Raw genomic sequence first — 27,490 nt, forward strand, 5'->3', positions numbered from 1 at the left:
TCAGTTGTCTTTTGGTTTTGTTAACTGTTTCCTTTGCCGTGCAAAAGGAAACAGTTAACAAAACCAAAAGACAACTGACAGATTGGGAGAAGATATTTGCAAACGACATATCAGATAAAGGGCTAGTGTCCAAAATCTATAAAGAGCTTAGCAAACTCAACACCCAAAGAACAAATAATCCAATCAAGAAATGGGCAGAAGACATGAACAGACATTTCTGCAAAGAAGACATCCAGATGGCCAACAGCACATGAAAAAGTGCTCCATATCACTCAGCATCAAAGAAATACAAATCAAAACCATAATGAGATACTACCTCACACCAGTCAGAATGGCTAAAATTAACAAGTCAGGAAATGACAGATGCTAGCGAGGTTGTGGAGAAAGGGGAACCCTCCTACACTGCTGGTGGGAATGCAAGCTGGTGCAACCACTCTGGAAAACAGCATGTAGGTTTCTCAAAAAGTTGAAAATAGAGCTACCCTATGACCCAGCAGTTGCACTACTGGGTATTTACCTTAAAGATACAAATGTAGTGATCTGAAGGGGCACGTGCACCCGAATGTTTTTAGCAGCAATATCCACAATAGCCAAACTATGGAAAGAACCTAGATGTCCATCAACAAATGAATGGATAAAGAAGCTATGGTATATATACACAATGGAATACTACGCAGCCATCAAAAGAAATGAAATCTTGCCATTTGCGACGATGTGGATGGAACTAGAAGGTATTATGCTTAGCGAAATATGTCAATTGGAGAAAGAAAACTATCATATGATCTCCCTGATATGAAGAAGTGGAGATGCAACGTGGGGGGCTTGGGGGGTAGGAAAAGAATAAATGAAACAAGATGGGATTGGGAAGGAGAGAAACCATAAGTGACTCTTAATCTCACAAAACAAACTGAGGGTTGCTGGGGGGTGGGGGGGCGGGAGAGGGGGCTGGGTTTATGGACATTGGGGAGGGTATGTGCTATGGTGAATGCTGTGAAGTGTATAAACCTGGCAATTCACAGACCTGTACCCCTGGGGATAAAAATACATTATACGTTTATAAAAAAAAAAAAAATTAATTTAAAAAAAAGCCCTTAAAGCAACATTTAAAACAAAACAAAACAAAAATAAAAATAAAATAAAAAAAGGTTATAATAAGAAAGTAAAAAAAAAAAAAGAAGTTTATGTTGGGTCCCTTTTAGCTACTGAATGAGTTGTGAAAAGGATTTTGGTTTATAAGCTTATTTAGATTTTGGAATTTCAGAGGAAGAATAATGGACTTGAATCACTGTACTCACTAGCTGCGTGAGGAAACACCTGCAGCGGGGTCAACTAAATGGCTCCACATTACACACCAAATAATGAAGTCAGGAATAAAATAAGACAGTAGTTTTCAAAGGCCAACTTCTTAACTCATTTGCTGTGCTGCCATCATATGATTAGTATAAAGATGAAGTTAAATGATCCATTTAAATTTCTTATAGTTACTGTTATGTGGAAAGTTCTGGCTAGATATACCTTCTCTCCTCCTCAACTCCTTCCTCTTCCCTCACAGCTGCCCAAACTACCACCATCTGTGTTCGATGAATTACTTCTCCAGGAACATGACTTGTACTCTATCACTTTGTTGTTGCCCTGGTTAAAGATTTCTACAGTTTCATTCTGCAAATCAAATTAAACATGTGATTTCTTTGACTTTGGAATCATCCAGTTCCATTTATAAACATTTGTCATCTGACTGATGCTCTAATAGTCCATCAACTTCTAAATGCAAATGTAATCAGTAATTTCAATTTAGAAAACAATTCTAGAAAAGTGAAGAATACAAAAACAGGGAAACAAGAAGACAATAAACTGAGAGAAAAATTATGGTGCTCTGGTTAAGGAGGAAAAATTAGAAAATAAGATTTTTCACTGGTGAACACAGACCATATTTAATGAAAATCATTCTTGGTCTTCTTTAGTATGCTAACATGTCTAAAATTGTAGGTTTATTTATCTATTGGGGAGGGATAGAGGGAGAGAGAGAGAGAATCTCAAGCAGAGTCTCTCCTGAGCATGGAGCTTGTTGTGGTGTTTAATCTCAAGACCCTGAGATCATGACCGAGCAAAGTCAAGAGTCAGACGCTTAGCTGACTGAGTCACCTGGGTGCCCCAAAATGTCTAAAAATTTTAGAGAATTGAGGGATATGTGTGAATATTTTCATTCCATCAAATACCATAGTTATAAAATAACTATGTCCAGGATGGGAAGTTTAGAAAACTTAAATGGGTTAAATCATTGATAATTTATCTAAAACCTATTAAGTCTTAGTCTATTTTTCTTTGTTTCCAATTATGTATTTTATAATGTAGTTACAAATATGTGCATAGATTTGGCTGAAAATAAACCTTTGATGTTTGAAAAAAAGTAATTTTCTCTAGCTTATCCCTCCTATTGATTTTAATTTTTACTAAATTATTTCAACTCCAGTCATAAAAATTATTTACTTAATAAGTAACTAATTCCTGTCTGTTTTTCAAGTGTGTAGCATTTACTTTTTTAGACAGAGACTTATACTTTAGAGTTCCAAAATAAGCTATAATATTTTCCCAATTTTAGATTGTACATAGTATAGAAATCATGATCAATAATATCAGTACTGAAAGCATCATATAATCACTACTTGATATCAGCTAAACACCTTTTGTACATTGTAAGTTTTATTCTAAACCATTTATGAGTTACCAGTTAATAGAAAATATTTATCTGATAATAAGGTATCAAGAAAAATTTAATAATAAAGATAATAATTAAGAAAGGCATAAAAAAGGGAACATTGATTTTGGACATGATTTTTCATGTCTAATCGAAAATAAAATATCTAAATTTTAATCAAGTACAATAAGTATTTATAGAAATCTAAAAGGCTATAATTTTCTCCTCAAACCCAGAAAAGTTAGAAATGGAGATCCCTCTTCTTCATTGAGCTTTGTCTTATGACTAGATTATATTTGAGTAATGAGAGGGCAGCACTGAGATCCATGTAGTTATGGCAGAAAAATGTACTTTAGGTTCAATGGCTAGCTGTATTAATGAAGATATTATTACAATATGTTACCATGAACAAAATCCCATTAAAATTGGGTTTAATATCATGTAAAGAGGATTCTCTAAAACATTAAAAACTAATTGTAAATAATGTAATCTAAGATATAATTAAGTGGTCATTACAAGGGAAGTGAAAATTAGAGTAGCTATGCCCTGCAATTATTAGATTTTTGGATAAATAATAATTATGATTTTTAAATTTACAGTGGATAGTGGAAGAAGATAGTGCTATAAGAGTGTTTGGAAAGAAAAGTAAGCTTAGGATTTTTAAAAAAGAAGAATTTTATGTGTGTGTGCACATGTGTATGTGATATATACACAAAACTACATGTTTTAAATTCAGGACTGTCATTTTCATCTTCTCACATCACAGTCCTCAACATGCTTTCACCTTGTTAGATACTAATTAATAGGTGGGAACTATTAGCCTTGGAGATATTTAGTAACTTAACAAGTTTCTCCAAGTCTTTGTGCCTGATATGAAATTTTATTCTTGCTTAAAGCTCATGATTTCTGACTTGTCTCTCTCCCAAATATGTAATTATTTTAGTTAATCCATAGTCCCTCTATAAGTTGTGACTACCTCTGAATCATTTTTTCTTTTTCTTTTTTTGAAGAATGTTGTATTTTATTGTCCTCGCCTACTCCTAATTGTATAAAAGGTTCTCTATTAAAAATATATGTAAATTGTCATAAAGTATGTATGCCACATGTTTCCTATCAGAAACATGACTCATACATAGTCCATCATTTGGGCAAAATAATGCAAAATAATTATAAAAAGTAGTATTTTTTTTCTCAATTTAAGTCATCAATAAGCCATCAAAACACTTGTTCTTCCAAATGAACCAGTGTGTAATTGTTGCTTGCATGGAAAATAATTTATTAATGGTGGAAGAATATTGAACAGGAAAACTGGCACAGCGGTACACTGAATTTATTTGAGAAAATACATAGAAACTCTTTAGTTACTCAGGTAAAATGTATTAATAACAATTAGACATTCACATTCCTGGAGATTTTCTTTGCCACCGTCCCGGCTCTTTTTAGAATTAGATCCTAGGCTGTGATCCCAAGAATGTAGTGCATGTGAAAGTGAGGGAAGATTAATCAGAGATCAATTTATGTAAATAATCATCTTGAGACTCAAATGATAAGTGAAGGATCTCTACTTGTACAATGTAACCCTTATTCTTTTGAAACCATTTTTTATTTTTTAATTTATTTGACAGAAATAGACACAGCAAGAGAGAGAACACAAGCGGGGAGAGGAAGAGAGAGAAACAGGCTTCCTGCTGAGTGGGTAACCCAATGTGGGGCTTCATCCCAGGAATCTGGGATTAAGACCTGAGCCCAAGGCAGACACTTAATGACTGAACCACCCGGGTGTCCATCTTTTGAAACCATTTTACAAGAACTCCTTAAGGCTATTTTAAACTCATAGTTGATATTTTACACACAACTATAAACATAAAATAATATCAAACTAGCATTTGTCCAGAAAGTAAACCAACGCGTGTGTGACCTTGTTTCATTTGTGTTAATTGCATTTGTAAGAGCTAAATGTAAATGGGCTACTTTGGGCACTAAATATAACAATTCACTCTTCATGTTCTACCTGAAGCACAATTGTGAGGCCCTCTGACTGACATGTTGATTTCCTCTCGGTGAGGGTGATATAATTAATGTGACCTTTTGATAAGGTGGGAGATACAGGGTGAGACAAGTGCTCTCTGGAGAGCTATTAGCAGCTTCTGAGCAATTTGCTAAGAGTAGAGCTACCTGTATTAAAATCACACAGTTAAGATAATTGACAACCATAATAAGTATGTACAGGGAAAAGAGAGAGATAAAGTGAAATAAAACTGTTAATTACTTAAGAGATGATGAATTTTAGTGCTAAGTAAACTGTGATTTGGGCACTCTGGCTTGGAAAACACAATAAATAACTTTAATAAGCTTGAAGGTAATCATGGGTCTATCCTGTGTAGAAAATTACATGGCTTTATTCCGACTGTCAGATAGCATATTCACTGTTTCTTTAAGTTTCTGTCAACACCCAAATCCGAGGTATAGTGAAACATAAATATAATGGAAGCATGACAAGTTCATATTAATGCATAAACTCTATATATTTTAATTTTAAATAAATCTTCTTGTAGTCTAGATTTTAAAATCTACCACATGATATACCTACAAATTAATCCATCGTGATTAACAGATTCGTGAAACCACAGGCATCCTTGAGTATTTTTTTTTCCACAAAGTACAAATAAGACATAAAAATGGCTTACTCATGTTTTTTCTAGCTATCAGAAGTTACCAATATGGCCATTGGATCATTGGCACTCTCTGTTCAAGACTCCTCTACTTAGTTGTTTTCAATTAGTTATGGCTACTTAACAATGTCAATTTGTTTTTATAAATTACAGATTGCATTGAGAAGAGGTTGTTTTAGAAAACTGGGAAATTAAAGAAGAGAGGAAGATACCAGAGTGAAACATTGGGATCATTATATTTGTGTTTCTTCAAATGTGATTCTAATCAAGGTTTATATTTTGACAGTTGGGGGAGAGCAAATTCTCTACATTTTGGTTTAATAATAACAATAACTGTAAAGTAACCTGTAACCATATCATGTGGCTGAACATTCATTTTGAATGATTATCCTTAGCAACCCATGATATTTCTAATTTTAAACATATGCATTCTCAGCAGTTGACTGAGCTTTGCTAGCAAAGTGATTTGTTTTTGCAGGTGTAAACATGTTCTTATGGGATTTACCAGAGCAACTTGACTAGAACTATGGATCCATTTCATGTTACACATTAAAAAGGCTATCTGATAATGTCCATTGATGATTCTCTGGACAGAAACTAATGGTTACCGCATCTGAATGATTATTTTTTATGATCTCCAATGGTAAAAATAAATAATTATATTTCACAAGTGAAGAAAAATAATATGCCCTTAGTAGGGTTTCTGAATGTAGAATTTAGCAAGTTGATGAATGGATTTAAATTGGAAGGTAAGCCCAGGGTTGTAAAAAAAAAACAAAATTAGGAGGATTCAAGGAATTCATGGTTTCGTAGGATAAGGGCTTGCTCAGATTCCCAGGAACACCAAGTTATTTGAAACTGATACTCAATTGAAACATAGAAACAGTATGGCTTAATATGTATCTTCTCACAGAATGTTAAATGACAAAGTGGAGGAAGTTCCAGAAATATTTTAACTCTTCATCTATTCTATAACTTGGCCTGGTTTAGATATAACAAGAACTCAGGATATATACCACAAAGTTAGGATTGTTGTCACATTTTATACTATCTTCTATTTCTTTTAAATAAAAATTTCTTATTCAATAAACTTAAAATGACATCTAGGGTAGGATCCATGTGATATATCACTTTAATACAATATATATATATCATGAAATTATTTAAGGGGATAAATTGATATGACAAGAAAAAAATAGTATTCCTGCTCCATATTTGTTAAATCTTTTCTATGGATTTAGAAAAAAAGTAATATGTTCTAAGTGTATTAATAGAACTTAAATACAATTAAATATTGATAGTCCCTGGTTTAGGGTGTATATAAAAACTCCTTGTTTAGACAAATAGTTTTCTCGTCCCATTTAAAAATTATTTCATAAATATTGTGCAATGTAGATGAACTTATTTTAGAATTTTCTGTAATGATTATTACTGTTTAATATAGAATTCAAAGTCCCTCAGTTTTCTCATTTTTTTCTCTTCCTTTTGATTCAGTCATAACTTATGAAAAATGGCATTACTACTGCAATGTACAACAACCAGGGAACCCAATAATGTTCTCTAAAGATTCCCTGGTCAGAAATCGAAGACTGCTACATCTGAAATATTTGATTCCCTCCATGTATGTATATATTTATGTAATCAAGAAAAGAAAAAAGGAGAGAAGCAAAAAGTAGTTTACCATCCTGTTAAATTCACATTTCATTATTAGCATTCAGTTTTAACCCCACTTGGAAACTGAGGTAATTGGGTGTGTGATATAAAGTTTGTATGGCAATGGACAATTAAAACCAAATAAATTCCTCACCTACTATATGCAGAAAACAAATTGTGGTTTCTCAAGTACATCATATTGCACATGGAAAAAATATCTTGATGGATTATGACATTTTAATATTTCATTAAGTTGTTGATTCATCCAAAACTGAATTTACTTTTAACTGATAATTTAATTGTAGATGTTAATAATAAAAAAGAACCACCACATATTAAAAGGTCAATGTTCTGACACTCACAGATGTTGGTGCAAAAAAAAATCTCATATTTTTCATAGCTGGATTCAGTACAAAATAATATTTCCCTTGAATATGGAAACTTCTATAAACACTTCAGTCAGACATCTTTAAAAAGAGCCTTAAAAAAAAAAACTATTTAAAAGCAGCACCTGGAGAACGGCCAAGACATACATGATATGTGCAGAGAATGAAGAAATCTAACAATATAAAAATACTTATTAACTTAGCATTTGCTACATATCAGTGTTTCAAGTACTAAGGATACATGATAATTAAGACTTATTTTCTAATCAAGAGGAGGTGAATGCTTTGTTGGGATAGATATATTTAACTAAATGATAGTGTACAATGTGTTAAGGGTATAATAGATGGAGTATTTAAAGTACAATTTCATTGATTTTGGAAATTAGGAAGCTGAAGAAATTCAGCAGTTATTTTTATTTTTATTTTTTTAGATAAGAACTATAGGGTCCAAATTTAGTATTATTATTCCACCATACTGATTTCATGTTTGGCCAAAATGGAAAATGCCTTCATATAAAATGGTTTAGTATGAAATAACAATATTGAGAGGCCAATACAGAATGGAGATCGAGGGCAATGAAACTAATGGTTACTAGTTTAAAAATGATTAAGATAAATACTGAAGCCATTGAAAATGATTTTAAGAAATTACATCAAGAGAACACTATGAACTGTGGTTGATCCATACTTTGTAAGAACCATGGTTCAGGGGCACCTGGGTGGCTCAGTGGGTTAAAGCCTCTGCCTTCGGCTCGGGTCATGATCCCAGGGTCCTGGGATCGAGCCCCTTATCGGGCTTTCTGCTTGGCAGGGAGCCTGCTTCCTCCTCTCTCTCTGCTTGCCTCTCTGCCTACTTGTGATTTCTCTCCATCAAATAAATACATAAAAAATCTTTAAAAAAAAAAAAAAAAGAACCATGGTTCAAAGAAGGTTGAATGTTACAGGGACTTTAAATAATTAGACAATGATAGATGAGTTATATTTATAGAAAAATATATAGACAAAGATAGATTATGTATCTTTCCCTATGTTCCTATATGTGCTTCTCTCTTGAAGCCACAATATCCCAAATAGATGTGCTAACTTTTTTTTTTCTGTGACAGTTAAGTTGAGCAGCTTTTCATGTAGCTGTTGTATGTCTTAACTTTGAAAAAATGTCTATTCACTTAATTTGCTCATTTTTAAGAAAGGTTTATTTGTTTCTTGGCTTTTGAGTTTTAGCGGTTCATTATATAGTTTGGATATTAATCCCTTATCAGATAGATATATGGTTTGCAAATTATTACTCCCATTCTGCATGTTGCTTTTTCATTTTTTGTTTCATTTGCCATGCAGAAGCTTATTTTTTTTTAGAAGCTAGCTTGCTCTTTCTTCCTTTCTTCCTTTCTTTCTTTCTTTCTTTCTTTCTTTCTTTCTTTCTTTCTTTCTTTCTTTCTTTCTTCTCTTTCCTCTTTTTATGGCAGAAAGAGATAGTGAGAGAGGGAACACAAGCACAAGGGAGCTGAAGAAGGAGAAACAGGCTCCCCACTGAGCTGGGAGCCAGATATGGGGCTTGATCACAAAATGTTGGGATCATGACCTGAGCCTAAGGTAGACACTTAAGGACTGAGCCACCCAGGTGCTCCCAGAAGTTTTTTATTTAGGTGCACTTGGGTGGCTCAGTCTGTTAAGGATCTAAATCTTGGTTTCTGCTCAGGTCATGATCTAAGCGTTGTGAGATCAAGTCTCCCTTCAGTCTCTGTGTTCAGTGGTGTGTTTGCTTGAGATTCTCTTTCTCCCTCTGCCTCTTCCCCCCCCCACTCACTCACTCTCTTTCTCTCTCTAAAATAAGTAAATAATTTTTTTTTAAAAACATATAACAGCTTCATGAAACTTGTTCACTTTAACTAACCATCACAGGGAAAAAAAAAGTACATACCTATCAATAATTACTTTGACTGTAAATGGACTAAATATTTCAAGTGATGGCGTGGTTAAATAAGCAAGATCCAGGGGTGCTTGGATGACTCAGTCATTAAGGCTTTGGCTCAGGTCATGATCCCAGGGTACTGGGATCAAGCCCCATGTCAGGCTCCCTGCAGAGGGAGGACTTCTCCCTCTCCCTACTGTTTGTGGTATCACTATCTCTCTCTCTCTCAAATAAATAAATACACTTTAAAAAAAGCAAAAACAAAAACAAAGCAAAATCCATCTAAGTGATGCCTACAAGAGACACATTTCAGATCTAAAGACACATGCAGATTGAAAAGGAAGGAATGGAAAAGCATTTATGATGCAAATAGAAGTGAAAGGAAAGCCAGGGGAACAGTACCTATATTGGACAAAATAGACTTTAAAACAGACTGTAGCAAGAGGCAAAGAAAGACACAACATAATCATAAAGGAAACAATACAACAAGAAGATATAACAATTATAAATACATGCATCTAACATGGGGCTAACCAAATACATAAAGCAGCTAATAACAAGCATAAAGGAAGTAATTGATAGTAATATAATAATTTTAGGGGACTTTAACACTCTGCTTACATCAATGAACAGAACATCCAAACAGAAAATCAACAAGGAAACAATGGCTTTGGCTAGGACTTCCAGTACTATGTTGAATAAAGGTAGTGAGAGTGGACATCCCTGTTCCTGATCTTGGGGGAGGTTTTCAGGATGAAAAAATATTAGACAGTAACTTGTATCCATATAAATAAAAATTATACCAGTAAATTGAATTACATATACAAGATGAAATACAGAATAAGTGTAATGTAATTCTTCTCCTATTTAATAAGAAAAATAATGGTATAAGGAAATATTATAATATTGTCTTGATGGACTTCTACATAAATATGTAATTTGTATGGTATAATAGTACAAAGGAGAAGAGGAGTAAAAAATGAAGCAATTTGTGTATACCATTGAAATTAAGCTAAAGTTAACCCAACCCAGACAATTTTAAAATAAAGAGATACTTTGTAATCGCCAGAGAAATTACTAAAAAATTTACTCAAACAAGGTTACCTACCTTTTCCCTTTTTTGTAGAACACATAATTAAATAGTGGGAGTATCTATAATTACTAAATCAGTTAGTATTTTAACATTTTTCTAAGCAGCAATTCAATCTGTTACCCATCATGTTTTTGGTTTGAACAAAGTAAAAAATAATTTTTGTTGTTTTCATCAATTTTCCACTGATCTAAAGCATTAAAAAATTTTAGACTTTGTTGTGCCAGATTTATAGTTTGCTAATATTCATGGATGACTGTAAAATTTTCCTGGCTCTGTTTCTTTGCAAATATTGATTTAATTTGTAGTCTATCTGTGTAACCCCATTATTGTTTTTATAACATGTCTTTACTTTTTTCTTTTTTTCACTAAATTTCATTCATTTCTCCAATGCATTCTCCTTTTCCCTTAAACAATACTCAGAAATATTTTTCAATCAATACTAGTGAATAATTTTGAAATATATTTTCTGAAATTCTAGAACACAAATTTGATTATTTAAGAATTGATTTTTTGGCTACATATAATTTTGCTTATTCTAAATCATCTTTTAGATATACCCTGTTAATGAAATAAAAAACACCTACATAAAAAACTATGCTTCTTATGCTTTTTGCTATGTAGTGTCAATATATCAATACAACAATACTGAAAATGAGCTGATTTGTGTGTGTGTGTGTGTGTGTTTTAATTTTTATTTTTAAATTTTTAAATAAACATATAATGTGTTTTTATCCCCAGAGGTACAGGTCTGTGACTCACCAGGTTTACACATTTCACAGTACTCATCATAGCACATACCCTCCACAATGTCCATATCCCCACCACCCTATCCCGTCCCCACTCCCCCCAGCAACCCTCAGTCTGTTTTTTGAGATTGAGTCTTTTATGGTTTGTCTCCCTCCAAATCCCATCTTCTTTCATTTTTTCTTTTCCTACCCCCCCAAACCCCCCATGTTGCATCTTCACTTCCTCATATCAGGGAGATCATATGATAGTTGTCTTTCTCCGACTGACTCACTTCACTAAGCATAATACCCTCTAGTTCCATCCACGTGGTTGCAAATGGCAAGATTTCACTTCTTTTGATGGCTGCATAGTATTCCATTGTGTATATATACCACATCTTCTTTATCCATTCATCTGTTGATGGACATCTAGGTTCTTTCCATAGTTTGGCTATTGTGGACATGGCTGCTATAAACATTCGGGTGCACGTGCCCCTTCGGATCACTACGTTTGTATCTTTAGGGTAAATACCCAGTAGTGCAATTGCTGGGTCATAGGGTAGTTCTATTTTCATTTTTTTGAGGAACCTCCACACTGTTTTCCAGAGTGGTTGCACCAGCTTGCATTCCCACCAGCAGTGTAGGAGGGTTCCCCTTTCTCCACTTCCTCGCCAGCATCTGTCATTTCCTGACTTGTTAATTTTAGCAATTCTGACTGGTGTGAGGTGATATCTCATTGCGATTTTGATTTGTATTTCCCTGATGCCAAGTGATGTGGAGCACTTTTTCATGTGCTGTTGGCCATCTGGATGTCTTCTTTGCAGAAATGTCTGTTCATCTCCTCTGCCCATTTCTTGATTGGATTATTTGTTCTTTGGGTGTTGAGTTTGCTAAACTCTTTATAGATTTTGGATACTAGCCCTTTATCTGATATGTCGTTTGCAAATATCTTCTCCCAATCTGTCAGTTGTCTTTTGGTTTTGTTAACTGTTTCCTTTGCCGTGCAAAAGCTTTTGATCTTGATGAAATCCCAGTAGTTCATTTTTGCCCTTGCTTCCCTTGCCTTTGGCAATGTTCCCAGGAAGGAGTTGCTGCGACTGAGGTCAAAGAGGTTGCTGCCTGTGTTCTCCTCAAGGATTTTGATGGATTCCTTTCTCACATTGAGGTCCTTCATCCATTTTGAGCCTATTTTCGTGTGTGGTGTAAGGAAATGGTCCAATTTCATTTTTCTGCACGTGGCCGTCCAATTTTCCCGGCACCATTTGTTGAAGAGGCTGTCTTTTTTCCTTTGGACATTCTTTCCTGCTTTGTCGAAGATTAGTTGACCATAGAGTTGAGGGTCTATTTCTGGGCTCTCTATTCTGTTCCATTGATCTATGTGTCTGTTTTTGTGCCAGTACCATACTGTCTTGATGATGACAGCTTTGTAATAGAGCTTGAAGTCCAGAATTGTGATGCCACCAACTGGCTTTCTTTTTCAATATTCCTTTGGCTCTTCGAGATCTTTTCTGGTTCCATATAAATTTGAGGATTATTTGTTCCATTTCTTTGAAAAAAATGGATGGGATTTTGGTAGGGATTGCATTAAATGTGTAGATTGCTTTAGGTAGCTTAGACATTTTCACAATATTTGTTCTTCTAATCCAGGAGCATGGAACATTTTTCCATTTCCTTGTGTCTTCCTCAGTTTCTTTCATGAGTACTTTATAGTTTTCTGAGTATAGATTCTTTGCCTCTTTGGTTAGGTTTATTCCTAGGTATCTTATGGTTTTGGGTGCAATTGTAAATGGGATTGACTCCTTAATTTCTCTTTCTTCTGTCTTGTTGTTGGTGTAGAGAAATGCAACTGATTTCTGTGTATTGACTTTATATCCTGACACTTTACTGAATTCCTGTACAAGTTCTAGCAGTTTTGGAGTGGAGTCTTTTGGGTTTTCCACGTGTAGTATCATATCATCTGCAAAGAGTGATAGTTTGACTTCTTCTTTGCTGATTTGGATGCCTTTAGTTTCTTCTTGTTGTCTGATTGCTGAGGATAGGACTTTTAGTACTATGTTGAATAGCAGTGGTGATAATGGAAATCCCTGCCGTGCTCCTGACCTTAGCGGAAAAGCTTTCAGTTTTTCTCCATTGAGAATGATATTTGCGGTGGATTTTTCATAGATGGCTTTGATAATATTGAGGTATGTGCCCTCTATCCCTACCCTTTGAAGGGTTTTGATCAGGAAGGGATGCTGCACTTTGTCAAATGCTTTTTCAGCATCTCTTGAGAGAATCATATGGTTCTCGTTCTTTCTTTTATAAATGTATTGTATCACATTGATTGATTTGCGGATGTTGAACCAACCTTGTAGCCCTGGAATAAATCCCACTTGGTCGTGGTGAATAATCCTTTTAATGTACTGTTGGATCCTATTGGCTAGTATTATGTTGAGAATTTTTGCATCTGTGTTCAACAAGGATATTGGTCTGTAATTCTCTTTTTTTGTGGGATCCTTGTCTGGTTTTGGGATCAAGGTGATGCTGGCCTCGTAAAATGAGTTTGGCAGTTTTCCTTCCATTTCTATTTTTTGAAACAGTTTCAGGAGAATAGGAATGAATTCTTCTTTAAATGTTTGGTAGAATTCCCCCGGAAAGCCATCTGGCTCTGGGCTTTTGTTTGGAGATTTTTGATGACTGTTTCAATTTCCTTACTGGTTATGGGTCTGTTCAGGCTTTCTATTTCTTCCTGGTTCAGTTGTGGTAGTTTATATGTTTCTAGAAATGTACCCATTTCTTCCAGATTGTCGAATTTGTTGGCGTAGAGTTGCTCATAGTACGTTCTTATAATTGTTTGTATTTCTTTGGTGTTGGTTTTGATCTCTCCTCTTTCATTCATGATTTTATTTATTTGGGTCCTTTCTCTTTTCTTTTTGATAAGTCTGGCCGGGGGTTTGTCAATCTTATTAATTCTTTCAAAGAACCAGCTCCTCGTTTCATTGATTTGTTCTATTGTTTTTTAATTTTCTATTTCATTGATTTTTGCTCTAATCTTTATGATTTATCTTCTCCTTCTGGGTTTAGCCTTTCTTTGTTGTTCTTTCTCTAGCTCCTTTAGGTATAGGGTTAGGTTGTGTACTTGAGACCTTTCTTATTTCTTGAGAAAGGCTTGTACCGCTATATATTTTCCTCTCAGGACGGCCTTGTTGTGTCCTACAGATTTTGAACCATTGTGTTTTCATTATCATTTGTTTCCATGATTTTTTTCAATTCTTCTTTAATTTTCTGGTTGACCCATTCATTTTTTAGAAGGATGGTGTTTAGTCTCTATATGTTTGGGTTCTTTCCAAATTTCCTCTTGTGATTGAGTTCTAGCTTTCAAGCATTATGGTCTGAAAATATGCAGGGAATGATCCCAATATTTTGATACTGGTTGAGACCTGCTTTATGACCCAGAATGTGGTCTATTCTGGAGTATGTTCCATGCACACTAGAGAAGAATGTGTATTCTGTTGCTTTGGGATGGAATGTTCTGAATATATCTGTGATGTACGTCTGGTCCAGTGTTTCACTCATTCATTCAACTTTATTTCCTTGTTGATCTTTTGCTTGGATGATCTGCCATTTCAGTGAGGGGAGTGTTAAAGTCCCCTACGATTATTGTATTATTGTCGATGTGTTTCTTTGATTTTGTTATTAATTGGTTTATATAGTTGGCTGCTCCCATGTTAGGGGCATAGATATTTAAAATTGCTAGGTCTTCTTGTTGGACAGACCATTTGAGTATGATATAGTGTCCTTCCTCATCTCTTATAGTCTTTGGCTTAAAACCTAATTGATATTATATAAGGATTGCCACCCAAGCCTTCTTTTGATGTCCATTAGCATGGTACATTGTTTTCCACGCCCTCAATTTAAATCTGGGAGTGTCTTTGGGTCTAAAGGGTTTTGTTTTTTTATACAATCTGATACCCTGTGTCTTTTGATTGGGCATTTAGCCCATTAAAATTCAGGGTAACTATTGAGAGATATGAATTTAGTGCCATTGTATTGCCTATAAAGTGACTGCTACTGTATATTGTCTCTGTTCCTTTCTGATCTACTACTTTTAGCATCCCTCTTTGCTTTGAGGACCCCTTTCAATATTTGCTGTGGAGCTGGTTTGGTGTTTGCAAATTCTTTCAGTTTTTGTTTGTCCTGGAAGCTTTTTACTCTCCGTCTATTTTCAATGATAGCCTAGCTGGATATAGTATTCTTGGCTGCATGTTTTTCTCATTAAGTACTCTGAATATATCATGCCAGTTCTCTCTGGCCTGCCAGGTCTCTGTGGATAAATCTGCTGTCAATATAATGTTTTTACCCTTGTATGTTACAGACTTCTTTTCCCAGGCTGCTTTCAGGATTTTCTCTTTGTCGCTAAGACTTGTAAATTTTACTATCAGGTGATGGGGTGTGGACCTATTTTTATTGATTTTGAGGGGCATTCTTTGCATCTCCTGGATTTTGATGTTTGTTCCCTTTGCCATATTAGGGAAATTCTCTCCAATAATTATCTCCAATATACATTCTGCTCCCCTCTCTCTTTCTTCTTCTTCTGGAATCCCAATTATTCTAATGTTGTTTCATCTTATGGTGTCACTTATCTCTCGAATTCTCTCCTCATGGTCTAGTATTTGTTTGTCTCTCTTTTTCTCAGCTTCTTTATTCTCCGTCTTTTGGTCTCCTATGTCACTAATTCTTTCTTCTGCCTCATTTATCTGAGAGGTAAGAGCTTCCATTTTTTACTGCACCTCATTAATAGCTTTTTAAATTTCAATTTGGTTAGATTTTAGTTACTTTATTTCTCCAGAAAGGCTTTTATCTCTCTGGAGAGGGTTTCTCTAATATCTTCCATGTCTTTTTTCGAGCCCAGCTAGGACCTTGAGAATCGTCATTCTGAACTCTAGATCTGTCATATTATCAATGCCCATAAAGATTAGGTCCCTAGCCTTCGGTACTGCTTCTTGTTCTTTTTTTTGTGGTGAGTTTTTCCACCTTGTCATTTTGTTCAGATAAGAATACATAAAGGAGCAAATAAAATGTTAACAAGGTGGAAAGACCCCAGGGAAATGTGCTTTAGCCAAATCAGAAAGGACCCCAAATTGTGGGAGGGAGAAAGGGGATAAACAAACAAACAAACAAAAAAATAAGAAAAGAAAACAAATAAGCAAAAAATATTTAAAAAGAAAACATATGTATATAAAAAAATATGGTTAGATACAATGGAGGATAAAATATGACTATAATAATGAAGATTCAAAAAAATATTATTATTATTATTATTATTATTTGGTAAGGTATTGTTAAGATAAACTAGTTAAAAAAGAAAAAAAATGTTAAAAGATGAAAGGGTAAAAGTTAAAAAAAATAGAAGAAGAAAAAAGCAAAAAAAAAAAAAATTAACTGCAAGATTAAAGAATCATGGCGGGAAAGCCATGAATTCCTTGCTTTGCTTTCTCTTCCTCTGGAATTCCGCTGTTCTCCTTGGTAAGTGAAGCTGGTCTTGGCTGGGTTTCTTGTTGATCTTCTGGGGCAGGGACCTGTTGTAGTGATTCTCAAGTGTCTTTACCCGAGGCGGAATTGCCCTGCCCTTATCAAGAGCCAGGCTAAGTAATCCACTCGGGTTTTTCGGGAGCTTTTGTTCCCTGAACGGTTTCCGTAGAGTTCCGGAGGGCGGGAATGCTAATGGCCGCCTCCCAGTCTCTGGCCGGAGGAGCCGAGAGCTCGGGGTCACACTCCTCAGTGTGCCCTCAGAGAAAAGCACCCAATTGCTCCCTGGCCTCTGGTTGCACCTGGAGAAAAGCACTCGGTCGCTTCCTTCTCCGTGGCCTTCCAGCTGCACTCCAAGCTCACCCAGCCTGTGACCAGTTTAAGGTAACCCCGAGCTGAGAGCTCACTCCTCGGCTTTGTCACTGTAGCCAGCTTCTGCGCTCTAATACCTGAGAGCTCTGAGACACTCAGACACCCCTGGTCCTTCTGTGACTCCGTGGGACCTGGGGTTACGCTGACCCCGCGTGGGCTTCACCCCGGTTTAGCCTCTGGAGAGATGTCCCTCAGTGGAGCAGACTTTTAATAAAGTCCTGATGTCTTGCTCCGTTGCTCCGCCGCTTGCCGGGAGTTGGCCCCTCCCCCCATGGTCTATCTTCCCCTCACTTCGGATTCACTTCTCAGGTCCTACCTTTCAGAAAGTGGTCAATTTTCTGTTCCTAGAATGTTGCTCTTTTTTTCAATTTCCCATTGGATTTGTAGGTGTTTGCAATGTTTAGATAAGCTATCTAGCTGATCTCCTGCTCCCTGCTCAACCTGCTACTTCTCTGCCATCTTGACTCCACCCCCCCGAAAATAAGCTGATTTTAACAGAATTAAAAGTGAATAATTGAAATTACCTTAGTATGACATGTGGAATAAGGCTGGAATTTTAAAATTTATTTTAATATAAAAAAGTTACTTAATTTTGTATATTTATACTATGGTTTTAGTAAATGTAGTGTTTCATGAAACTTTTAATGATTTTAGTGCATGTTACCTTGGAAAATATAGAAATGGTAATAACATTTTTTTTTTGCAAAGTATCTAATAAGGAAAAATTACCTTATCTTTTTCTATAACATTTACTTTATAACCATTTAATTGTCATTTGAAATTCTGATTTTGGAGATAGGTCACATCAAATTCCAGAGGATTTCACTTTAAGAAATAGCTCTTTTTTTTTTTTTTTTTTTTTTTTTGTTAAGGAGATACAAGTCTTAATGAAGAGAATCAAAACGTCTTGGTCTTTATAAGAGGTCTATTACAGATTTATCAGTTCATTATCTTCCTAATTTCCCCATTTATAAATCTGAGACATCTGATTAACTTTCTTGTGCTATTTAAAGTATCATCCATGTATGATGCATCAAATACATTGAGGACATATTAAGATTATTTGACTGATTTAATAAATGATACTGGTATTTTCCACCTTGCTGAAGAAAATAAAGTAAAAGTATAGAACCCAGCAAGTGGAAACAGGTGGTCAACTTTATAGTAAGAAACAATTATACTTGGTCTCTCTTCTGGTTCTTATTTGTTATGTTTTGCTGTGATGGCAATTTCCCCCAGCCAGGGAAGTATACTATTTTTTTTTCAGACTCATTTATAACAAAATTACTTATAAAAGTTCATAAAATAAGTAAAATTAATCTACAAGATATTTGGTTTTATAGTAGCTTTTCAATGTGTTTATGTGCATAGTATTTTTGCAAGTACTGCGGAAATATCATATAAGGCAGTATTTGAGTCTTCATTAAGAATATAATGTAATTAGATAGATAAATTTACCCATGTGCAATACTTAAATAAGCATACACTGATTAGTCAGTACTAAATCACAGACTATAAGCACTACAAGATATCAGATAAAAAGAAATCAAAGTAAATTCTTTCATTGATTTTTTCCCTTACTCATTTATGTATTAATGTATTTATTCATTCAGATGATATCAGAATTTCAGTCATTCAAAATAATACTTGTGTGAACTAGAAATGAATGCATTCATCCGTTTTTCAACCAATGATAAAACTTTATATTTCAGTAACTGCTAGGTGCTCATAGAAAAAGATAATTATAATCCCACTCTATCACTTCAGATCATTAGAGCCCAGATAAGTAAACCATATAGAGCATTTTGGTAAGTGAGCATCAGGACAGCTTAATGGTAAATTGTATTTGTGTGTGCGAGTGTGCATACGAGTGTGTGTATGTATGTGTGTGTGTTTTGCTCAGAGGCTCAAATTTGAAAACTGTTCCCAAAGAGTTATTTGCTGTTTGCACTAACGCTTAATTTCTACATGAGAATCACTGTTTGATAAATGTAATTTGAAATTGTTCTAATAGAGACAAATACAATGCCTTGTGAGTGTAGAGAAATGACTCCTTTGCTTGAAAGGCCAGTGGAAACTTCTCCTTGAAAGGCTGCCTTTTGGACTGACTTTGAAAGGGTGGTTGTATTTGTTAGGGTAAAAAGGGAAGAAAGGACATTTCAAGAATGTGCAAATTCACTCAAGTAGCCTATAAATATTTCTATAACAATTATGAAGAGTTAGTATGGAAAGCATCAGAAATTGAGTGGGAAGATAGAAATAATTCAGATTAGGAAAGGGTTTGCATGTTATGTAAAGAAAAACAGATTTATTGCAAAGTCATTGGAAAACATTATAGAACACTGAATATGAAGGATTTGTATATTTACTTTAGACAATAGTTAAGACTAAGTAAAGTGGAAGGAATTAAGAGGATATTGCAAAAGATGGGAAATAATGACTTCATAAATTTAAGTAGAGGAAATGTGGTGGGAAACCTGGGAATTTTCTAGAGGAAATTACAACCCTTCATATGTGAGAGACATAGAAAATATTTATAGCTGAAGATATGTAATAGTTTTCTATTTTTAAGGACTACCTTTCTGGTGGTCATATTAAGAATACTTAAGGGGGACAGGTTTGGAAGCAATGTTAGTGGATTCAGACTTTTTACAAAAGAGAAAGTGGTTCGAAAAATTATTAATAGGGAAATATGACTAGAATTAAGAATTAAGAAGGTAATCAAACAGGCAAGTAAAAATTAGAAAGAGATCCACATAAGTGGCCATTGGAAACTGACATCTAGAAAAGACCACTCACCGAAAACATTTAGAGTAAAATGATTAAATGATTGGGGTGTTGATGGTATGCTTTGTAAGATTATGGAGCTATATAGGAGCAAGAAGAATAGGCTCTTAGGAAGAGAAAGCAAGTTATTAAAAAAAAAAGAAAAAAAAACAGGAGAAGGTAGTGTGTCATTAATACAATAGAAAGAAAGGGTCTCAACAATGGAATTTAAAGCAATGTCAAATGGTGATCAAAGTTCCAATGAGAAAAATACTTGAAAACTCTCCTTTGTTGTTGTTGTCATTTTTAACTTGACAATTAGTTTAGATTTAGTTGGAAGTAGTGAACCAGACTGCAATGGGTTATATACATATGACGGGTAAGGAAATAAGGGCAGATAGCATATTTTATTTTACTTTTTTAGAGAATGTAGCTACGTATGCCTAGAAAGATACAGACAGTGAAAAGATATACAGACACTTTATGGTATGCAATGAAAAAAGTTTTCATGTTTTAAGTTTTTATTTTTTTGAGTTTATGTAATGTTCTTATTACTATTGTTATCTTGAGTCACTGGTTTTACCGTATTAATGGTTTAAGATACGTAGTATAAAAAAAGAAAGAGAAACACTGAGTATACAAGAGTTAAGAAGAAAAATTAATGGATTGAGATGTTAATAAAGATAGGAAGAGATCACATCTGGAAAGTGGATAGAGGAAATAAATTGTTTCTGGTACATTAGACACATTCCCAATCTAATGAGCTGCAGAAAGAGAGCTGTAGTCAGGAATCCTCCATCCTCTGGGATAACAATATTTATTATAATGAAAGTATAAGTAGAGGATGTAGATGGATGGATACTGGGATAAAGATTCTAGGTTTAATCAAAGAGGAAAATCATAAGCAAAGTTGTGAAAGTGAGACTCAGTGGTGTAAGGAAACTCTCAGAATATACTGCGTTTATGAGAAAGAATCACAAAACAGAAGTTTACATGGTATATTTGAGATACTTGGAATACTATGTTAAGGTCCTTGAACATTTTCTCTCTTTTTTAAAGATGCTATTTATTTATTTGACAGAGAGAGAGAGAGAGAGAGAGTAAGCAAGCACAGCTGGCAGAGGGAGAGCGCGAAGCAGGCTCCTCCTGAGTGGGGAACCCAATGCTGGTCTTGATCCCAGGTCCCCGGATCATGACCTGAGTCAAAGGCAGACGCTCGAATAACTGAGCCACCCAGGCACCCCAAATATTTTCTCTTTAACAGTTTGTATGTACACTTATTTTAATATGCAGGCACTTAATGCAAATACCTAGTTACATAGTTATTTCAATAATACAGTTACATTCTGCTTAAGTATTTCAGGCTTCATGTTAACAGATACCAATAAATAATTGCTGTATGTAGGAAAATTGGTAAGAATGGTTTGACAGATTTTAGTGACTAATTGGTCTGATGAAAAGAGTGAAAATGATTTTAAGTAATATTACAAGCATCTAATTTTTTTAGTGTTCAGAGATATCATATGCTGAAACAAGAGAACAAAGGATAGACATGAATTATAATGGATAAAATGTTAATGAGAAAAAGAAAACAATAATAAAAGAAAGTGAATTTCATAGAAATGTATTTAAATATGTATATGCCATGAGAGGCTACTTCTGGACAGTAAAGAGTCTAGTTTCACTAATTTACCTCACTTTATTAGGAGTGTGTTGTTGTACTTTGCCAATGTTACCATTTAATCCGTATGAATAATTTATTACTTTAAATGACATGTTTATTTATGATGTATAATATTTTGAAATACATAAATAATAGGCATTCATGAATTGAAATCCAATTATTTAAAAAATGACTCTCCTAAATGCTCTCTAATGCATTCTTAATGTATTGCTAGTCAATAATTCTAAGTAAATAGCTTTATAATTTTATATTGTAATGAAAGTTCATATTTCAATTTTATATCCAATCTATGTTTACTAACCTAAAGAAGTAAGTTATTTAGGAATATTGATGTGCTGTCTCAAATATTTATATAAAGGAACTCATGACAAAAATTCTTCCAAAGTATAGTTTCAATTGGATTTTGATTAAAGATATTAAATTAAGATACAGTTATATTAAGATTTAATTAGTTATATTTAAATTGAAATTCTGTGGCTTTCCTGAATAAAATGAACTAAGCTATTTCTTGACATATATTTTGGTATACTTTACTTGTCAGATATATTACTGTATAAAGTAAAATTCAAAAAAGCATGGACTTAATATTCTTAATTAAAATTCAAATAAAAGTAATTATATTTTAAAGCTGGAGAAGGAACAAAATATCAGCTTTATTTTAACTATTTATCTGAGGGCGCCTGGGTGGCTCAGTGGGTTAAGCCACTGCCTTCGGCTCAGGTCATGATCTCAGGGTCCTGGGATCGAGCCCCGCATCGGGCTCTCTGCTCAGCCGGGAGCCTGCTTCCTCCTCTCTCTGTGCCTGCCTCTCTGCCTACTTGTGATCTCTCTCTCTCTCTCTCTGTCACATAAAAAAATAAAAAAATTAAAAAAGATTAAAAAAAAAAAGAAATGACTTTATTTTAACTATTTATCTGAAAATGTCTCTTTCAATATGTTTTGCTCAATCATACTTCTACAGTTACCAGTTCTACAAATGTCGAACAGGTGAAATAATATGAGAAATATAAAGGAAAATGAGCCAAATTCAAAAGAAAGGCTCAGTAATGTGGAAATAAAGGATGTTTTATAAAACATAATTTAATCTCCTCTCTGGAATAAAACTGCTGATTGCTACTGCTTCATGACATTATTTTCCCACCAATTCATCCTAGGTAGTAACTAACTTATCTTCTCACATTTAAACATATTGAATATCTTACTGGAAATTGTTGTCTAATTAGTTTTAATCAATCATCTAATAATATAAAAATGTTCATGGAAAAGTAAATATTTGTAAACAGGAAACAAGAAAATTCCACTACTTTATTAGAAATATTTGAGATACATCTATTATAAAATTTCTAATGTATAGGTATATAATATGTAGTGCATATGTACACATACCTGCATATTTACATTCCTAAATTATAGTGTTTATATATAGATGATATATAGATATATTTAGGGAAAAAGCAAATGCTCATAATATACATTTTTTATCATATATTTATCATCTTTAAAGCCAAAATGCAAAGCAAACAAAAAAGCTATCTAGTATACCCAGAATTGAAAACATCATAACAGATTTATATAGTATTTTATAAAAAAATACAAGTTTCTTATTGATTTAATTTTAGTTTAAAAAGATAAATAATGAAAAACTGTGCTTTAGTATGTTACCAGTTTTGCTTTTCTTTTTTTTTAAAGATTTTATTTATTTATTTATTTGACAGAGAGAGAGAGAGAGAACAAGCACAAGCAGCAGGGGTGACAGAGGGAGATGGAGAAGCAGGCTCCCCATTGAGCATGGAGCCTGATGCAGGGTTCCATCCCTGGATCCTGGGATCATGACCTGAGCTGAAGGCAGAGGCTTAACCCATTGAACCACAAAGACAGCCCTCTAATTTTTCTTTTCTAATTGAAAGTCTGGAAAACAGAGAAGAAAATTATTAGTTTCTTAGTATTAAAGAATCAGATTCTTTTAGAATAATGTATTGAAGGAAAATGGATTCAATATACTTTCATTTCTTTCAGTTTAATAGACTATTCTATTGAATGAGTAGCCTGAATCTCTCAAGAAACATACTTCTCATTCATTCTACTTGTTTTAATCATAATTATTAAACAAACCAAATTGTTGTATAAATTAATGGTTCAGTGATAGTGAGTAGTGATATCATTCAGTAGTGTTTCAACTCAGATTAAAGGAACTAGGTATCAAAATGGATTAAGGAAGGTAGATTAGGATGAATAAGAAAATTTCCTCATATTCCATAAACTATATCAACAACATATTTTGTGCTTTGTGTTAGAATCATGAAACCAACATTAAAAAGTACATTATAGTCAAAAAGGTTAACTCAGGTATCCTTTTTCCTTTGTAGTTTCATTCACATATAATGTCTCACATGATTAATTTAAATAAGTTTTTCACAACAATTTCCCATGGACTAAGTAGTTGGTGTTTTATAAGACTCCAAATTGTTGTTCAATTTCCTTTTGAATTCTTAAAACTTATATTTTCAATCCATCAGATCTCATCAAAATGGAAAGATTACAGTTAAAATCTCATATATGAGGCAAGCTGTTTTTAAAAGAAATTATTCTCTATAGCATCATTTAAATCAAGTAGATGAATTTGGGCTAATTAGAATATGTATGTAAACAAATGTTTACTTCTTCTTAATAGCATTTTCCTAGGAAATCGTGATTGTTAATATTCAGAATAGAGGATTTTTTTATCCTTCCATGGGGCTATTGATAACTTGATATTGTAGTAATGTGGCATTATGATTACACATTTATCATACACAAGGATGCATGAATGACTTCCACTACAAGGTAGCCAAATTACTTTACAATCCAAAAGTTTAAAAATTCCAATAATAGCGAACACATTATATGAAGAAAATATTTCTCTTACTGAGTGAACACCAGATTCATGTTAAATGTATTTGTCAGAAATAGATTGATTCATAGATATAAAAATAGCTTTTTATCTTAAGTACCTAATGGATTCTTATTAAGGACATGAAATAAAATTTTCTGAGCCTTTTGTAGAAACTTACCTCAAAGAATGTTTAGGAGTCATTCATTTATTTTTAGTTAAAGCTAAATTTTAAACTCCCATATTGATGCTCTTATAGAAAAAGAAGAGTGTTAAATCAACTTTAAAACAGCATTATAAAGCTCCATACAGAGGAATTCTAAACTGAGCTGGTTCTTGTCTTTCAAACATAAATAAAATTGATACTGGTATACAAATATTTTTTGATTTTTTAAAAAGATTTATTTTTTTATTTATTTGACACAGAGAGAGAGAGAGAGAGAGAGAGCGAGCAAGAGAGGAACACAAGCAGGGGGAGTAGAAGAGAGAGAAGCAGGTTTCCTGCTGAGCAAGGAGCCCGATGCAGAACTCAGTTCCAGGACCCTATGATCCTGACCTGAGCTGAAGGCAGAGGCTTAATGACTGAGCTACCCAGGTACCCCAGAAGAGAACTTTTTGTATTTTTAAGTTTTAGAAAACCTGGAGAAATGTGTAGTAAGTGCTTTACCTATCAAAAAGTTAGGCAGTCTGAGCAAGACTTAGACCCAAACAGCAAAATCAGAGTAACAACTATCCCCGGAATGGTCTCTGTAGGGGAAGACTCTAAAAATAAATTGGGTAGATTCTTGGAAGAGATTCCTCTCAGCAAACAGAGGCGTACTATTACTCTTCTCCTCCCATGGAGGCAAGGGAACGTTCAACTTCAAGCTAAAGGAAGGTCAAGGGAAATCCTACAGTGAAAACAGGGATGAGTCTCAGAAGCAGAGACTAACCTCACCTGTGTTCCTGTGGGAGGGAAACTAGAGAAGCCTAAGAGCATTGCGCCTGTTTTTGCTTTTTAAATCAAAAAGGTCTTAAGGTGAGAAGCTAGTTAGAATTGCTAGTGATTTCAGGGCAAAGGGAAAGGGCAGGAATCAGTTAACTTCCCCTTCTATCCTTTGGGTTGGCAAGGATTCATGATGCTACTTTCGAGCCTTGTGTGGACTCCACTGGGATTTATAAATGGAAAGGCATTTTGAAAAGATTTGGCCAGCAGATATCTGCTTTGGTGAAGAAAACTTGGAAGTAAAACAGCTGCACGTGCACTATTTGGAGGATAGAAACAGACACAACCGTGGTATCCGCGAATCAATTATATCTGTGATTGTAACAGAGACAGAGACAGCATTTCACACCTACCATCGGAGAGTGGTTCTGATGGCAGATCATGATGGCACCGGTCATTTCTTAAATGACTCAATCTCTAATCTGTTGCCCTGGAAGCTCTTACTACAGAGCAAGGTTGATGAAATGAAAGGGGCAGGTAGAAAAGTGCCAGAAAAGACCAAATACAGGTCTCCAATCCAAAGCGTCAACAGAGACTAAGGGCCTAAAGAACTTGAAATTGGATGTGAGGATGCTGAAATAACAGCACCGATTTTTTTTTTTTTTTTTAAAGAAACTTAAAGTAACCGAACAGCTACAGGATCTTCCTGGCCATCCCAATATACTGTATTGGGAGAAAAAAAAAAATTCTGATCACACTGCAACAAATTCTGCCTATTTGATAAAAATGGCTTTACTCTTTTTTGTATTATATTAATCCATGCTTTAATGCATTATCTTCTGAGCTTTCTGTGTTTCCCATTTTTCCTATGTGATTATTTCTTTAAGGCATATAATAACCTGATAATTTGGAATTACTGCAATTCATTTGTAAATAGCTGATTTCCCCCTACGGAATATAACAAGCCACAGGAAAATGGAAAAGCGCAAACCACCGCCCCCCGCCCCACACACCTTTTAAAAAAAAGTTGTATTTATTCATTTGTCAGGGAGAGAGAACACACAAGCAGGGGGAGCTTCAGGCAGAGTGAGAAGCAGGTTCCCTGCTGAGCAAGGAGCCCAGTTCCAGACTCTTATCCCAGGACCCTGGATTTATGACCTGAGCCAGAAGCAGGTGCTTAACTGACTAAGCCACCCAGCCATTCCCCCAAACCTCCTCTATTTTGAAATAATTTCTCTGTAGGATAGCAGGCACTTTGACATATACTACCTTTCCGGAATTACAAAATAGTACAATAAACTTTGCACACTGCAAAATGTCCAAACGTGAGGTGTGCTCAGACCGGTATCACAGCACTTTCATTGTTACTTCAAAGCCAAATGATGATGATAATTATGAAAATTAGTGTAGCTTCTATCAGTGTCATCTTTCTCTATGCATGGAGAATCACACAAATCGTGGTCATGACGATGGCCGGATTCTGGTAAATTTCTTGCTGACAAATTACCACACTTATCAGGTGGCCATCTCTAATAAAGGCAACAGAAACTGGCATGACACAAGACAAAGAAGAAATATTCACATTGGCCAGCAACCTGTGTGAGGAGAAGCACATTTCCCAGTGGGATACTCTATAATCAATGACAACTAGCTCACCTGATGGGAAAGCAGAGCGACAAAACACAAAACTGGTACTAAGTATTGAGCAGTAGAAGTCATATGCAAGCAAGGGCCTGGCAGGATGAAAAAAGACTGAAGATAGAGACAGAAGTCTTTCAGTTGGTAACAGATGAGAGAGAGAAAAGGTTAAAGAATCCAGAGCATTATTGGTCATGAGAGCTTCTCTGTAACAAGATTTCTACATTTATAGAAATGTAATCTTGATGCATAATCCCTCTCTCTCCCTCCCTCCCTCTCTTGTTCTCTCTCTCTCTCCTTTCTTCTTTCCATCCTCCCTCCCTCCCTCCCTTTTTTTTTCTCTTTCTCCTCTTGCCCTATCCCTCCATTCTCTTTTCTCTCTCTCTCTTTTTTTTTTTATTTTGGGAAAAAGAGAAACGTTAGTTAGTTAGTGAAACGTTAGAAAACATATTATTTTGACATAGTTAAGCCAATTATTTTAAAGGAGTAAACTATTGGAAAGAAAGTATGTTATTTGAAATATAGTCATATAAAGAACAGTCTCCAGACTGAATAAAGTATAAACGATTGGAATTTACCTTTAATATTTTTTTGT

The 27,490-nt window shown here is 34.5% G+C and overlaps 1 pseudogene; it reads right to left on the bottom strand.

Annotated features, from left to right (window-relative positions):
* LOC111140790 overlaps positions 1-25,311 on the bottom strand; it is a 134,156-nt pseudogene extending 108,845 nt beyond the window's left edge.
* Between the last annotated feature and the right edge of the window lie 2,179 nt (positions 25,312-27,490).

This window comes from Enhydra lutris, unplaced genomic scaffold (genome assembly GCF_002288905.1).
Source record: "Enhydra lutris kenyoni isolate GAN:26980312 unplaced genomic scaffold, ASM228890v2 scaffoldscaffold5, whole genome shotgun sequence".
Taxonomy (NCBI): domain Eukaryota; kingdom Metazoa; phylum Chordata; class Mammalia; order Carnivora; family Mustelidae; genus Enhydra; species Enhydra lutris.